Raw genomic sequence first — 17,559 nt, forward strand, 5'->3', positions numbered from 1 at the left:
TTACATCTGAGGGATTTTTCAGTTCATCGAGAGTGGCAAAGAGAGAGAGAGAGAGAGAGAGAGAGAGAGAGAGAGAGAGAGAGAGAGGAGAGATAAGGGTAAAGAGTGAGAGAAAAAATGAGATGGAAAATTCGTTAGGATGTTTGACATCGAAAGGCAAACAACTTTTTTTTTCTTACTTAAAATCATCATAATTAAATTGCTTGAAATTTTTGATATTGTGTCTAGCTTTGATTATGCGTTTGAGAATTTTAATGGATTGTCACACAAAATGATGAAAGTACAAAAGAAATTCATTAGAAATCATGTTTTGGACATTTGACGTGAAGACTAAAAAGATGAAGAGACAGAGTGTGTGGTAGATTTTCAAACAAAAGGGCAAAAATGACGCGAATGTGGTTACAAAATGAAAGACGAATAAGAGAAAAAAAGCGTGCAAAGCAACAGAGGCAATAGCAAAACACATAAGAGAACATGAGTGCCGATGATGAGCACCGAAATGTGTAATGAAATTAGTGTTTACAATGAAAATTTCATTTGAAAATATCTGATAGTGCTTGGTAATTGAATTTGATTTGAAAAATAGAGTCAAACGATATGACAAAATGAGTGCGAGCGAAGGAGAGAGCATCGAGAGATGCCATTAGACGAAATGTGCGTCGTTTAAAAGTCGTTCATACGAAGTCTTGGAATAGACGAAGGAAAAGATGCTGCAGAAATTACACTTTTCCAAAAGAAGAACACACACATAGAGAGAGAAAAAAAACACCACTTGTAGGATACCAAGTCGGGCAATCATTTCAGATAATTTATTTTAGAGGGAAAACGATTGAGAGCAAGAAAATAGAAAGAGGAAAAGAGAGAAAGTGCGAATTAGCTGAGGCTAAAAGAAGGAGCAACAGTACAAAGACACACAGAGCAAGGGCAAAAAGGCAATAGATACTGTTGTCGCCATTGCTTTTGTCGACATTGCAAAACCAGAAAGGAAACATTTGTTTTTATATTAAAGATTGAGGGCAATGCATACTCTTGCTGATAGATAATTTGATTTTTACTCCGATCGACAAAGATTGTGTATGGGTGTGTGTGTGTGTGTGGTTGTGTGCGTCGATTCATTCCACATCGAAGATGGAACCTACTTCAATGTTATGGCTAATTAAATCACAGACTCCCATATACAGAGAATGTGCATTCACTTACGGGAATATAGTGGAAAACATCAAATCAAAGAACATTTTGTTGTGGTAAAATCATCGAGCATGAGTTTTTCTTCAAACTGTGTAGCTCTTACAATTGCATTACTACTAATTGCTATTGTATAGTCTTCAGACTCTTTTTCATGTACAATAATTATGTTTAATATTATTTTTTCTCATTCGTTCGTTCGTTTTCTCACAGTTCACATGTGTTTTAATTGAATAAGGTGCAATATGATAATTATAAACTAAAAGGGCATATATGCATTGGCATACATTCGGGATGCATCCCATCGATGGATGTGATGGACACGATTGCTTCATTGCACAATGCACACATACATTGGAAAATTAGAAACTTGATTTTGATTGATTACACAGACGATACTTGAGTTGCTTCTATAATTAGATTCCAACAATGCACCAGCATATATGTATGATGTGCACTCGAAATGCTTTTCAAAAAATAATTCAATTTTTCTATCAAAGCACATCGTAATTTTTTTTTCTTCCTTGTTTGCTTCAGCCGATACGACATGCATTCCCGCGCCGAATTCACAACGAAAAGAAACGAAAGAAGTGGCGGGGGGAGAGAGAAAAAACCTCAATACCGAATTTCCACTTTTATTTGCCGCATTTTTCAATTTCAACAAACGATATCGGAATTCCTGTCATCATGTATTGTCGTGCCGATTCAACAACAACTGCCGACGATGACGATGTCGACGTCTTCATTGCAAACAATTCAATCAAAACCATATTCAATGTTCTTCAAACTTTTTGCCCATTCAATAACACACACACACACACATCTATATATCTATAACTTGGCTGACGTGACTCACAACTTATTGGAAAATGCAGACGTAAGTTTGAATATGAGCACTTGCTCGCCTGCACGGACACAACAATCAACAGGAAAAACGTGCCGAAATATTTTATTAGGCAGTCACATAAAAAATATTGTAACCATTTCATTAGATTTGACAGAAAAACTCAAAATTATACTGGCCAATGAAAAGGTTTTTCAGATCAAAAATCGATTGAGTTTTCGATTTCCCCATTCATTTCTTCATATCTAATTTATACTCTCCTTAGTTTCATGAGAGAAGAGTCTTGTTTTTTCTCCGATGAAAATGTAGCTCTCTTCAGATCTGTTCTTTAATTTTTGTTATTGTTGGTGGTCTTGGTGGTAGTGATTTTTCAACTAATTAAAAATGATCCATTGAAGTTGCACTTTCTTGTGTCTTCTTTCACGACAACTATTCTTTTATGCGAAACAATTTCGATTTGGCATTGCCGAATCATCCGTAATCTAGTAGAAATTGGATTAAAATAGAAAATTATTCTATTTAAAGAATAATTTTGCCTGGATGTATACGTTTCAAAAGAAAAGACCATGTTCCTTTCAAACGAAAATAAATAAACTCTGAAATATCGAATGGAACTAAAAAAAGGCGATACCAAAATATCATTGAACATTGCATTGAAAATCAAGTGAGTTGAATGAAATTGAAGAATTTTTATATTTAGAGCGTGGCAAATCTATTGAATGACCACATAATGTGGCCTCTCAAGTGGCTGCGAAACAAATTCTTTCTTCTCTCCTAAGGATAAAAAAAAGTAATACAACTGAAATTTCTACTGATACACAAATGAAGCAAATTTCTGTTTAAAGTATACACACAATTTGAAAATAATTTTGTGTGAAAGTAATGTATTATAATAATAATGAAATCGACACAAACACACAATGAACAAATGAGAAAAAAAAATTGAAGAAATGATACAAGTCATGTTGCAAGTGAATGACTGTTCTCTTATTGGATATCATCCCCTTTTCATGCTGATGAACGAGATCATCATCGTCGTTGTCGTCGTCATCGTCGGCATCTTTACAATTGCCGCCACTTCTTGTGTGTCTGTGTACAGGCAAAATATTCAATTTTAGGTTGAATGGCTTTGGTGCATTGTTGTGCAGTCAAGTGCATATGAAATGCACACAAAGGAGCCAAACCAAGAAGAACATAAATAGAAAAAGAGAAGGATGAATATAAAAAAAGAAATTGATGTATTTCGCATCCCGAAAACACAGCATGATTGAATTCGTTCACCGACAGCCGATACACCATAAACATAAAAAAAACCGAAAAGAAGAGCAAGAGACAAGAACACATGTTCGAAGAGGATCGACCATCAATAATAAATACAATAGACATTGCCATTGCATTCAAAGTGAACGTCGCGTCGATTGCAATGAATTTTGTGGTTTTAAAACACACAACACATCGATCGTTGATTTTCGATCGACATTGTTTCGTATCCATCAGCTACGGCTATGACCGATGTTTCTCGCCCCATTTGTTGATTGCATTTGCAATAAATATGTTTTTCGTTGAAATTCCATATTTTAAACAATAAAAATTAAGTACTACATAGGACTACATTCACCTTGTAATACACCATGCAGAAGGCAATTTTCTCAACGTAAAACTTTCGATAAACTCATTTTGTAACGTATATAATTTCAGAACGATCTAAAAAAAATCAAAAGAAGAGCGGAACCGAGAAAAACATATAACCCACCATCAGATAGAGTATTGAAAGGCAAAAAATAAATAAATTGCTTATAAATCTTCAATGAACGATCAAAATAGCGCCGTCCTTTTTCATCTGCTGATGATTAATCGGTGCACCGTGTATAAATCAAGGGCGATGAAGGAAGATTGGTAGACAAAAAAAAAAATTATATTTAAAACTAAAGTGAAATTGCAGTTGATTTGGTAAAGAAAAAAGCGGAAGACTTGCAGCAATGGCATCTTAAGCGAAATATAATCCAATGTGATGAAAACGAAATGAATGATCAGAAAATCCGCATCACGTATATGAGTTTTAGGTTTTTTTTATTCAAATATTTTAATCCAAATAAAGATAGTTTGCACAATATCGTTTCAATGACAAAATTTACTTTTATCTCATTATCTTTTCTCGTTTGTAACTCTTATCAAACTTTGTTCGTCATCAGCATTTTTTTTCTGCTGGCCATGAAATCATCGTTTTTCAATCAACTACTTAAAAAAGTTTTTCTTCAACGAGCCAGAGTGTGATGGAGTGAGAATGATCAATAGGAAACCAAAAAAATGAGAGAGAGAGAGAGAGAAAGAGAAAAGCGAAAAAATAGACGTAAAATCGCATACTTGGATATTCTATCGAAAAGTTTGAAGCTCGACTGCTCGTTTCCTCTCGATGCATTTATAATTAAATGCGGTCGAAAGGCCAACACGGCACAAAAGCATCAGCATATCACAGTATCATCGTCATATTCCATAAAGCATGCATCCATGCAAAAATTGACTCTCTCTATCTCTGGAGCGATGTATGTGTGTGCGTGTGTTTGTGTTGGTGAGTGCATCTTCTCTCTCCGGTAATCGAGTACAATGTAAACAAGTTCGCTTACAAACGAGAGAAGAAGCAGAAGCAACAATAATTTGCACACGCAACAAACGAAAAAGAAAAGGAAAGAAAATAATATGGGTTTAACGTGTGCAATACAAAATAAGGAGCGTATATAGTAAACGAAATGAATGCGAATGTGTACAACGCCGATAAAATAAAAAAAACTATACACACATCACGGTAATTCCATAACAAAAGTTTGCTTTACAAATTTCTCTCTCTCTCTCTCACTCATACATTTAACAAAGGATATATAACCGAGAGCGCGTCATTCTCTCACAATTCGAAATTCATTTGGAGTTTCTTTTTGTAGTTGCTTGTTGAGATTCTCATTTGTTCGGTTTGTTCGTACATCGTATTCGAGATTGAGGCGATCGCATTTCGAAGAATGCATAAAATACATTGAAAAATCTTATAGTTTCGTCCAATGCATAAACATTCCAAAATTTTTCCACATTTTCTGTTTTGTTGTGCCGTTCTTCGTTATGCTGTTTTGTTAAAGCATGCTTGATATAGGATATCTCCGTCTCGTTGCATTCATTTGTGTTGGTTACCTTAACCAAATGCGTTCCCGCATTACTCTCTGTGTGCGGCTGTGTGTCGGACCGAAGCAACCGAGAGTGTCGCGGATGGCATAACATACCAATACCATCGTACGCATATATACATGTACATGGTTGAGAGAGCGAACGAAAGCAATGGAATCAAATTATACAAAAAGTGCTATGAATGGAAAACAGCGTTGTACTGTATGACTTAAGCATTTTGGCATTTGAACGACAGACAAAGCAATTTGATAGTGCGTCCCATTGCATTTGTATATGTGCATGCATAAGCGGCATCGTTCTTGTTTCCGCTCTCTCACATTGGTTTTTCTCTTTTAAAAATTCATGCTCTCTTTCTCTATCTTTCCTTTGCTCTCTCTCTCTCTCTCTATTTCAATCGCAACAAAATCAAAAATTAAAATTAAAAACAATCAAAACGCTCCTTGTTGCTTTTCAATGGTGGCCAGTTATGCTCTATACTCTCGCTGGTGTGTCGTATGCTCTTGCGGAGCGCATGTATGATGGTGTTTGATGGTGTGTGTGTGCGTGCGTATACAATGCAAGAGAATATTTCGGTTCCAATCAACGTCGCATCGAATGGTAAACATTGTGAGAAAGCGTTTTGTACGGTTTGCCGTGTTTGAAAGAGAGTTCGATGAATTTTGCTTGTGCAGCTAGTAGAGTTTGGAACGTTGATGCGTTACAACCGATAAAAATATACGGAGGTGAAGATTCTTTTGGTTTTTCCTCGTCCATGAGACGTTTCTCGTTATTCTATCTAATTCGAGTGAAGTAAGCGAGAGAGTAATTTAGTGATTAGTGTTTGCATTTGGGACTATTTGATTCCGACAGGACTGTTTATCAAATTAAAACAAAAATAGTGCACAGCACTAACAAACATTTTGAACTGTTCAACAAAATATAAAGAAAAGTAAAAAAAAAAATACGAACGAAAAAGTGTTTTATGTGAACTATTGAAAAACGATAACTTGAGTTCCTGATTCCGCGAATGTTCAAGTGTTTCATTATTTTCTACATCAATTGAAAAACAGAATATTCGTCTGTCAACAAAATTACGGATTCATCGTAAAAGGTACGGAAAAAAAACAAACGTCGAATGAAAATCAACATGAAACTTATTTATTTCTATGTCTCAGAAATCTATGTTTATTTATCGTTTTTAATTCTATTCGTGCATAAAACCGATATCAATTTTTGCTATCGAAAATGTATATATCTTTTTTTTTAAATTCAACGATCAACTAAATCATTGCATTCATCAAATTCTCATTATACAAAACGAAAAATAAAGAAGCACCAAAGAACAATTGCATTTGTTTTTCGAACCGACTCGAACGTACGTTTTCTGTTGTGTTTATGTTTATAGTTTTGATTGAGCCAGTTTTTCGATAATTTTGTTACATTTTTGACCATTGTTAAAAAATAATTGTCGATTCGAAAAATGTGTACTATTGGTGTATCATTTTCATTATTGGTGTGCACTGACGCATTGAAATCAATTGAAAAATATAAGCGAGAAAATGAACTCAATTAGTGTGTATATACGTGTAAATGATTTTGCGGCTTGTATAAAACATTTTTTTTTGGTTCTTTATTATTTGTGAGCCATATAATCGCATCTCTCGGAAGCGAACAAAGTGAATATTTTTTTTAAATGGTGATTTGTTCTGTTTTTTCATTTCAAAAATCGAAAATTAAGTGAAAAAACAACAACTGACGAACAAAATCACCGTTGAATGCATATGATGGATACGTATATGTATATTTTCTGTTTTGCTTATTGTGAAGTGCCTGTTTATTTCCATGTTTGTTTGAACGATGAAACAATTCCGGCACATTATTAGTTCATTTATTGCTTTTCGCTGGCTTTTATGTCCGCTTACAATTATTTTTTGTTGCACGCAGACGATTGTTGTTGTTGTTGCCTCTCTGTACCTTGTTATCGGTTCTATATATACATGAATACGTCAATTTTGTGTAGTGTACTTGTTTCAAACATCAATAAAACTGAAGCAAATGGGAAATAAATCAATTCGTTAAAAAGACACACGAAGAGTTTATATCGGCGTCGTTTTGTTTTAGTTTTGTTTAAATTTCTCCGGCATGTTTTTTTTCTGTTGTTCAATCTCTTTTACAGAACCGCTCCATGTACGCCAAATGACAAACAGACGATAAGGGGCAAACCAGCCCGTCAGTCAGCCACCAAGAAATAGCGTACAAACCGTGTGGTTTTGTTGGTTCACAGTAATTTGTGTGTTTGCATGTTATGGATGTGCGTAATGTATGCAACAAACATCAAATTTTTGTTAAATTACAAAATACGCACATAAAATCCATTCCATATATTGAAAAATATACATACATGCACAAAGAATCTAATCTAAGCGGCTGTTTCGTAAGTTGGCTATGTGGTCGTTGTCTTTTTTTTGTTTTTATGCTGTTGCTTTTGCACCACTCACCGAATGCATCGGTGCCGAAGTGGTTGCAATGTGAAAAATTATTGGTTTTTTTTATCTGTATCAGTCATTGGCATGCTGGCGGCAAAGTTAAAAGGCAACAACAACGCCCCGAAATTGTAGAGCAAAAATTCCCGAAAAAAAATATCTATTCGAAAATAGAGTTCATGCCTATTATGTGTTCGATAAAGGAATAGCGCCAACAATTGCATAGTACGTGTTTCGATTTTAAAACGTGCCATCGAATGAAATTTTCGTCCTTCGGGTGGTCTATTCATCGCCAATTCATTTATTCCAATAACGAATTCTTTCGTTAACAACATTCCCTTTTCTTTTCTTTTTTTGATTCGACACAAAATAATAATAAATAAATAAATAACGAATTCGCTTTCTTATCGAAAAATCATGTATTCTGCGTCATCGCATCGTATTCAATATATAAAGGTATGTGTATGAATGAGTAGAGTGTCGTTTTGTTGAAGTTGCCTTTGATCCCAATCACCTACCAGTTTGTATTGCTTAATTTATCGCTCACACCGCTCGAAAATTGTCATAGCCGAAATAATCACCCATAAACTTTACACGAAATAAATATTCATGTGAACGACATCATGGAATAAGTAAGCAAGGCGACAGATATGCAGACAATGACAACAACAGAAACAGCAACACCAACGATAAAACCTGATAAATAAATCTTATTTCGTGGATTTTGCTTGTTTCTGCTTCTGGACACCAAAATATAATATTATGGTATGTGCCGGCGTGTGTATGTGTGTCTGTATGCTCCACGTAGATCATCTTTTTATTGTTGTGTTATTTTTGTTCAAAAAACAACTATAATTTCTCGTTTCGCAGAGAGAAAGATATTTATTGCGATAAACAAATTAAAGCCACTTAATCAACGGTCGATCGATTTTATGGGCGCACACAAAATTACTCTTTGAAATCGAATATCGTTGAGAATGGCAAATATCGCATCTCTCTCTCTTTCTCTCTCTTTCTAAATATAAATATCTAGACGAATTTTTTGTGAGCAAGTCTCACGAAAAAGAAACCGATTGAAGGTGATAAAGACTGAAAATGAAGCTCAGCGGGTGCATAATAAACCGTAGATGTATATGGATTTTATAAAATTGGCAAACAGCAACAAGATGAAGTATACTTTAGCAAAGTACTACATTTCGATAAAAATCAACGCTTGAATTCTAACTAGTCAAACAAATTCGTGAGCCATTTAAAGCTCTATCCGATAATAAAATCCCGAAAATCGAGAGCACATTTTTCTTGTCGATTCTTCTTGTCGTTTTTTCCATTGCACAACATCGGCAACAGCAACATGACGTTGAGAGAGTGAATGAATCGCGCTCACAAATCCTAGTATACCGTAAATTGTCTATCAAGTAGCAAACGACTATGCAGGTTTTGGTTCATTTTTACGCTGCATCGCAAAGAGAATGAACGAAAGATATAAAAAATAAGAATATCAAGATCTTTATCTAACTGGATTTTCACGGCGAGTTTTGCAATTAGAAACAAAAGGTTGTCTACCAAAAGAAAAATCAACCACATCGAATATAATCAAAAAATCAAATCTCTCTATCGCGCGCACAGTCTTTCTCAATTCGGGAATAAAGTAGTTGTGCGCAAAACGAAGCACATTCAACCAAAGACTGGGTCCCGGCTATCTTCACCAAATTCATAAAATACATGATGGAAAAAGTAAACCAAAAAAAAAAACGAAGAAAAAAAAATTGTGCAGGGGCCCACAACTCACAGAAGAACAGAAAAAAAGGCAACCTCGACGAACAGCACTATACACAAAAGTCTGAGTTGTTTTTATACATACACACAAAAAAAATGTGTACATCGACACAAGAGCACATATGCGAAGAGAGAAGAACTACATCGTTAGCTACACATATTTTTAGTTGATCAGTCTGCACACATACTTTTTTTTCTCTCACTCACTGTGTGTGTGGATGGTTTTCTGCATTTCTGCAGGTAAATGACAGGCACCGAAGCAAAAATTCCGAAGCTAATGCAAGCCGAAACCCAAAACTAAACGAGAGAAAAAAAGTATCAGCAGCAACAGAATAAGAAAAAAAAAAGAGCAGCCACATTTACACACAACACATGCAGTCGAACATAGAAGCAGCACATTCCCAACAATTCTTCAATAATTTTTTTTTGCTCTGCAGCTCTCTGTTCGTTTTGATATTTTTGTACTTCCATCAATTTTAAATTGCCACCGCCGTCATTGATGGTTATTTGTAGCCTGTCCATATTTTTTTTTTCGTTGTTTGTTATTGTCCTTTTTCATACTCTTTCGAGCTAGCTTCACTCATTGTAATCGCTCGCACTTCTTCCAGTCGATTCAAATTATGACGCGGCAATATTTTTTCAATAAATAATAATAAACGCATTTCGAATCGAACTGTTTACAAGTGTGAGTGCATGTGCATTAACAGTTAAAAGCCAATTCCAATTTCAAACCAACTTACAAAAAAGCGTGACCAGACTATAAATAATTTGTGTGTCGTTCATTTTTTTTTCTCTCCATCGAATTCGATTTATGAACAATCGAAATGCTGCTGCTCATTACCAGTTTCAGGCACAAAGCATGCAACTGAGATCTGAGATATAGACGGACTCTATCGTCAATGTTGACTACACCAAGTCCGAGATCGAATCGGACAAATATTAAAATAGGTGGAGAGAAAAATATATGCACACACACAGGCGAACCGTTTCATTTCGTTATCAGCGGCAAATAGAAAAACATCATTTAATGTTGATATGGTGTTTGTCTGTTAAAAGCGGTAAATAATTATTCTATTATCATTTTTTGTTGTTGTTGATATTGTTGCCGTTCGACGATGTGACATAAAGTTGTCATGCAATACCATACATTTTCTTTGATGATTAGGCGCGCATGCCAGGCCACATCAATATATTAATTATTCAGCTAAACAAATATCTAGCCATCATACATGCATTGAGCAAATATTGAAGGAATATGAATCGCTTTTTTTTGGTGCCATTTACTTTCCCACAATTGATTTATTATCGATGCGTGTGTGTGTACTTTTTTTTTGTCCCTCTGATTGTCAGCCATTTATTCATGTTTCGCTTTTACACAATGGCAATTTCCATTTGGCGTTCCGATGGGACGGCCTATACACACATTTGCATGACCATGCAGATTATATCGGGGATTTTATGCTACGACGGCAAAAACCCCGAATCAACTGTTGTTACCAGAGAAAAAGAGACGATAGAAAATGTACTCTCAAAAATAGGCAAAATTCGCCGAATCATCATTTATTATCATAGCGGCCAAACTGAAATTGCCAAATGGTTTTACACCGTTCGAAATTCTTCGAAATGAACTGAATTCGAGTGGCATATTTTTTTTTATTCGTTCAGCAATTGATCGCACAGACACAAAAATTGGACCGAACGAATTCGAGGAAATCAAGCTTATTCCGTCCAAAATCTCCAGCATTAAAACTGTGAAAGTCGGTCTCCGTTGAATTTCGAATTAATTGATAAGCTGAATAATTTTCAAGCCTTTGAATAATGCATATTGCATGTTTCAGCATTGTGTATACACGATATACGAGAGACGCACATACACCGTCGTTATTTCGAATGTGCTATTTATTGTGCACATTTTATACACATTTGATGAGTAATTTTTCATATTTCGTGACTTCTTATCTTTAACGTTTGCCATTTTTCATCATTGCCTACAAAAATCAACACCGGCCATAACGGTGACTTTCCTCGGTCAGTATCGCTTTCGCTCTAACGACATGTGTCTCTTGCACTGCCTATCTCGCAACTCAATCGCTCGTTCTTTCTCTCTCTCTCTCTTTTTTTAAGTATTTTCCTCGCTGTGTCGAATATGTGGCTAATAAAATCAGACATTTCTCATGCATGTTCGGCGGCTCTATCACTTTTCAATTATCATTTCGCAATAGTCTTTAAGACAGCCATCGTAACTACATTAACAATTTATTGCTACTTTGCATGCGACTATTTGCGTATACATATTCATTTTTTATTTTATTGAATTGACCCGGCTGTACATTATCTTTATTTTGTTCATTCGTAAATCCGCGTTTTTTTACTATCGGCTTTTTTTATCGATTCGACTAACTATTATTTTATTGGTCATACATTTTCCTTCGAATTTCACATTTTATACACAGTAAGTATATAAATGACAAAAGATACTTTGATGCAAACGGTGTTTTAAAAAAACCTGTTTGATCCTTTTTTTTAAATTCCAATTCCATTCAATTTCTCTCTCTCTCTGCATATATGTCCCCGTTTGTCGGTTTGTACGAGAGATAAATAATTCACACAAATCTTCTTAAATCGCACAATTTTTTCCAATCTGATTCAGTATATTCACATGAGCGGTATTCATTATGTTGTCGTATTTTTTTATGATGAAGTCTATTATCTTTGATCTCTCGCCAGCCGTTGCGTTTGAAATGCAAAAATTGTGGCATTTTTAACACAATCAAAGTGGATTTTATGCAAATATGTGACACAATGACAATATTGGCTCGTTTAACCATATTGCACACGAAAAAAAAAGAATCAGCGCACAAAGACCAGAGCCTTTTGAGCCCCGTGTCACAAATTTTAATAGTAAACTAGTCGTTAAAACCATTTCAATCCCTTTTACAAGACAAGATAAAACGATAAAATTGGCAACAGCAACAACGATCACATACAATCCGAATGTGACCGTTTAACCATTCTAGAGAGAAAGAGACAATTAAAGCGGTCAAAGTGAGCGAATGAGCTAAATGGTTCGCTTTTGTGCCTGGCGGATACACAAAAGAATGGATTTTTATGTCATGAAAGAAACAACAACAACAGCAGCAGCAGCAACAACACAAAAAAAGTCGTATAAATTGCAACGTCCAGTTAGAGGTTCCCATAAAGTGTTAATTTGCACCGCATGCAATCGATATTCAATGTATATATATATATTGGTACGTTGACCAATCGCGGACTAAATGCTCTTTTTCTCTTTCACTCTCTCGCTCACTCTCGATCGATTTTATTACTGGCCCCGAATCGATCAGATGGCAATGTAATTTAAACATCAAAGATTAAAGTTTTGTGTGCAACAGAAATAGCGGTGAAAAGCATACAGGACATGGCCATTGAAATGATTTTGTCAAACAAAAAAAAATTGCTTCTATACTCTAATACACATTGTTTGTTAAAGTTACCAAATCCATATGGACCGTTATTGTTATCCATACACAATAAAATAATAACAACAACAACATATGCAACATATTTATTAAAACGTCGACTGCTGCTGATGTGGCTGCTGCTGTTATGTCCCTTTCGCTCCCGTTCTAAACATCAGTTCGCTTGACCGAATGCCGAAGAGCATAAACCACACGGTTTGCCAAACATACGCTTCGAAAATGGCATAATAAACATATTAGAATTACACACACTCGCAATTAGAAATCGAGCGATCGGAAGACAAGAGAGAGAAAGGGAAAAGAGATAGAGAGTAAAACCATTGCCTAAATACACACGCACATATATACGCACACACATAACCGATAATCAACTGAATAATTTCAAAGTTTAATATAAATAATGGGGTGTGAATGACAACAGAATCAAATCCCTTTTCGACTAATTTTCAGACCGTGTTCGTTATATTATATAGGTTTTTTTTCGGTGCATGTATGTGTATACTCTTCGCTACCTTTGTTCACCCGAACAACAAACTTCGTACTCTGTATCGTGTTTATGGGTTTTTCGGTTCTAGGCAAAATGCAGACAAAGGCTGATTTGTGACACACAGAGAGAGAGAGTGAAAGAACGAGCAAGAGTAATTTTATTGTTTGTCAATATATCGGCTGGAGAAAAAAATGCAGCACACAGGGTATATATTTTTTGTGTTCGGCTTTCCTTTTTATTCGAGTCGAACCCAAAGCGGATTGAAATTCTCTCTATTTCGTTTGCCTTCCATTCAAATATCGGTTCGAATCAAATTTTCACCGAATTCGGAACAATTAAGTCGAGTGAGAGCAAAAGATAGACACATACAGAGAGAGAGAAACAGCGAAAAAAGTGGTTAACATCCATTCACAGTTAGTTTTCACTTAAACCGAGCACTTAGTACTCCTGTACTAAATAAAACGGTGGCAATAACTATGCATAAAACAAATCCAATTAATCCATTAGAAAGCTTAAAACTGAACGGAGAAAAGGGAGATAGTCGACAATTTTACATTTACCCTTTTTTTCCACCAGATCACAATCACATCGAATATCGTTCGTTTGTTACATTGTTTTTTTTTTCACTGTTTCTTCTGTTTTACTTTGAATGCCTTCGGGCAAATGAGCGAAAGAGAGAGAGAGAAAGAACACCATCCACTAATTTTGTCGGCTAAGTATCGCCGTTGGCTATTGTTCCGTTTTATTCACTGCCCTCGATGGCCGTTGCTGCTGTGTGTCGTCGCCATTGTCGGCGGCTGCATTCAACTTTGGACTGCATTTACATTGTTCAACGCAAACAAGAGATAAGACATACACACACACAACAAGTTTCACCTCTTGTCTGTGCCACTTTCTCATTCAAGTGTTGCCTTTTCTTGTGCATCTCTCGTATTTAAGATTTGTTGCCAAAATCGCTAAATAGACAATTTATATTTACGATGAGGACTATAATAATAATTTGCAATAATTTATTACTATAAAATCAACTGCTGTTGTACATTTTGGATTTGTATATAATTTGGTTGTGCAATAGCATTCGAAAAACGCCCCGAATAACCAACAAATCAACGTAATACTGCCGTTACTGTGCACAAAACCGCTGCCGCTAGGATTCTGTATATTTCGGGGTCGGCTATTACTATCACTACCGTTACTGATGCTCATTGCTACAACCGAGACGAAATATTTTCATTTTCTACCTTATTAATGGTTGCAAATTAGTCATCAACCCTCATCTTGTCTGAGTTACAAAATATATACAGACACACACACACATAATTTGTATGCGGAATGTATCGATTGCCCTCTTTCGTATATTCGTTATGATTTTCATAACATCGAGTGTTCAACAATGCTCACCAATAATATTATACAATCTCCAGTTTGTTGCGTTGAGCCACCGTTTCGAAATTGGATTTGAATCGAATATAATCTACATTCGGCTTGGACTTAACATCAATGTATTATAGAATATCGTTTTGCTCTCGCTTTTTCCATCGTTACGTCTCTTTCGCACCTCTTTTCTTTGGATCTGATGGGTCCTATATTTGGTGTGCACTTTCACCATTTGCCACCGACCAAGATAAATTATAACAAAACGCAAACATGAATAATATTAGTTGAGAAAATTTATGATAGGTTCATTCGATTCGTGCTATAAGTTTTCCTCAAGTCATTTCGAGCCATGGTCTTCTATTCTTCATTTTTCACCGGAGTGTATTAAGGACATTAAATAATGCTATATTATGCTCTCGAAATCACTGTGATCGTTCGTTATTTCGTTTTACAACAACAAATATGGTGCAATTTTATCGTTTCGAATATAAATTTTTTGTTTATCAAACGCAAGGAAAGATAGAAAATGCGTGTCCTGTCGAAAGGTATTTTTCAATTAGATAGCATATAATTCGAATCTGTGAGTGTGGCACTGGATTGGTGACTATGGATTAAAGTATTTTCAACGAGGAAATATAGTCAGTTCACCCTTATTTGTTGTGAATTTTTGTGTATATGCACTTGATAGACTTTTGTATATGAGTGTGTCTTTTATATGAATGCAATTGCCTTGGATGCCGAGACAAAATGAACTAAAAAAAAGTTATGGCTCAATAAAACGGGAAAAATGGTACAATAGTGAAATTGTTATTGGCTAATATTTGAGACACATGTACTATTTTTATCCATTTTTTTAACGCCTTATATTATTATCATCGATATAGATATTTCATCTTTTTTCTTTGCTGGAAATCACAGCGTTTTTTTTGTGGTGTTTGTACTCACAACGACAACGCTAGATTAGTATTTCAATTTTACCATCATTGTCGCGCTGAATTCTATTGTATATATATGAAGGAATGAGACCCCCGTCGAAATCGGCCGAAAGTTAAATCGGAGAGATGTATACAACAAAAAGAAGCCAACATAAAAAACACCGCATCTTTGATATCACAATGAATTCCTGAAATTACTCCAGACGACACACAAAATACACTTACTCGGTGTAGAGATTACGGATCTTTTCGTAATAAAAACACATACATACATATTGAAATTTCACATACTCATACACATCCTAGATATGAGACCTTTAGACGTCGACGTCGTCGTCCTCGTCTCGCAACACACCACCGTCGTTGATTTTCCTCACAAGAATATGTACAAATGCATGCGTGATACTTTCGCAATTTCTCGTGTGATTATAGTGTTCCAATTTACATTTGGTCTCTGTCTTCAATTTCTCTCCCTCTCTCGTTGGCTGCTGTGAAATGGTGCGTTTGAATTTCGATTCGGCAAAATGCAGAGACGAACGAATGAGCGGGAAATGGAATCCATTATTATTTACTTTGTAATTCGTGTTTTGTATTTTGCTTTTATAGCGTTACCCCCCGACAAAAAAAAAATATTGCCACACATTTTTCGGGAGCCCTCGTGCACAAACTGTGTGTTTGTTTCCAACGCTCTCATCTACTTTTCTGCCACTTGTTCTGTTATTTTTTTTTATTCAGCTTATAATACGATATTTTGCTATGTATGTTAATGTATGCACCGTTATTAGACAGAGTTTCTGTTTCGCTGGTGCTAGATCGATATGTAGAATAAAATGTATTTTTTTGCTCTTTCATTCCGCCGTTGTTTGGCGAATGTAAAACAGGGGTAACTTGAACATTTGTAGGCATCCATTTCACTTGAGAGAAGAATGTGGGCATCTTTTTTAAAAAGTACTATTTTCGAGGAGGAAAGTATTTTTTTGAGAAAAAAAGTAAATACAAAAAAACGGAAAAGCAAACGAAAACGATACCAATATTAGAAAATGTCGAGAAATAGGAATTCATGCATAGAAACGAGTGAAAATGAATATGATGGCATCCTTTTTTGTTCTTCGCTATTGATTGTCGTTCTTCAAAATGTAGTTGAAGAGCGGGGGAGTGTGTGGTGTGAGAGAGAGAGAAAGAGCAAAAGTATGTGTAAGAGAGATCGAATGATGCAATCAAATGATATGACCGGCCCTATACTCAAGAGGCTCAAATCACAATGATCACATATTCGCAAACGATTTGATGTCAATTTCTGCCAATTCTTCAACATTTTTGCATTTTTCTGCCATTAAACTCCGGAGTAAAGTGTGGCAAACGAACCGAACTTTGTATGTATTACGGATTCGCTTCATTGCGTGTGATTCGCATACGGTATAAGTGAGCTAGCGAATGAGCATGTTTTCGTTGATGATATAAACTGCGATTGGGTAAACAACATGTGTGACTATGACATTGTGCATTTTATGGCATTACAAAAAATAAAGCAAGAAAAAAGACGAAATCCTAAAAGAAAACAAAGGGATGGAAAATGAAAAGAGAGAATACAACACACACACACAAAAAAAGAAACAAAAGAAATTGTGCTGACAATGAGTTTGAGCACTTGCTAGCAGCTACTGTACTTGCACACTTACTCTAAAGAGACTCGGTGTGTTTACACAATTTTGTGCGCGCCATTTCGGGACAGTAAAAAGTTGCCATTCATTTAACATACTTCACTTTGGCCACAAATGCGAGTGTGAATGTGGTGGTTTTGTCTCTCTCTCTCTCTCTCTCTCTCTCTCTCTCTCTCTCTCTC

General features: G+C 35.5%; 1 protein-coding gene across 2 annotated transcripts in view; it reads left to right on the plus strand.

The window, feature by feature from the left end:
• The first annotated feature begins 5,833 nt into the window (after positions 1-5,833).
• Positions 5,834-17,559, plus strand: part of LOC116348173 (protein slit) — a 141,047-nt gene continuing 129,321 nt past the window's right edge. For both annotated transcript variants that reach the window (XM_031779088.1, XM_031779094.1), the window contains exon 1: positions 5,834-6,290. The gene's annotated coding sequence lies outside the window, so the exon portion shown is untranslated. The remainder of the gene's footprint in view (positions 6,291-17,559) is intronic.

The sequence above is a fragment of the Contarinia nasturtii genome, unplaced genomic scaffold (assembly GCF_009176525.2).
Source record: "Contarinia nasturtii isolate CC-2019 unplaced genomic scaffold, AAFC_CNas_1.1 Cnas_scaffold_129, whole genome shotgun sequence".
NCBI classification, from domain to species: domain Eukaryota; kingdom Metazoa; phylum Arthropoda; class Insecta; order Diptera; family Cecidomyiidae; genus Contarinia; species Contarinia nasturtii.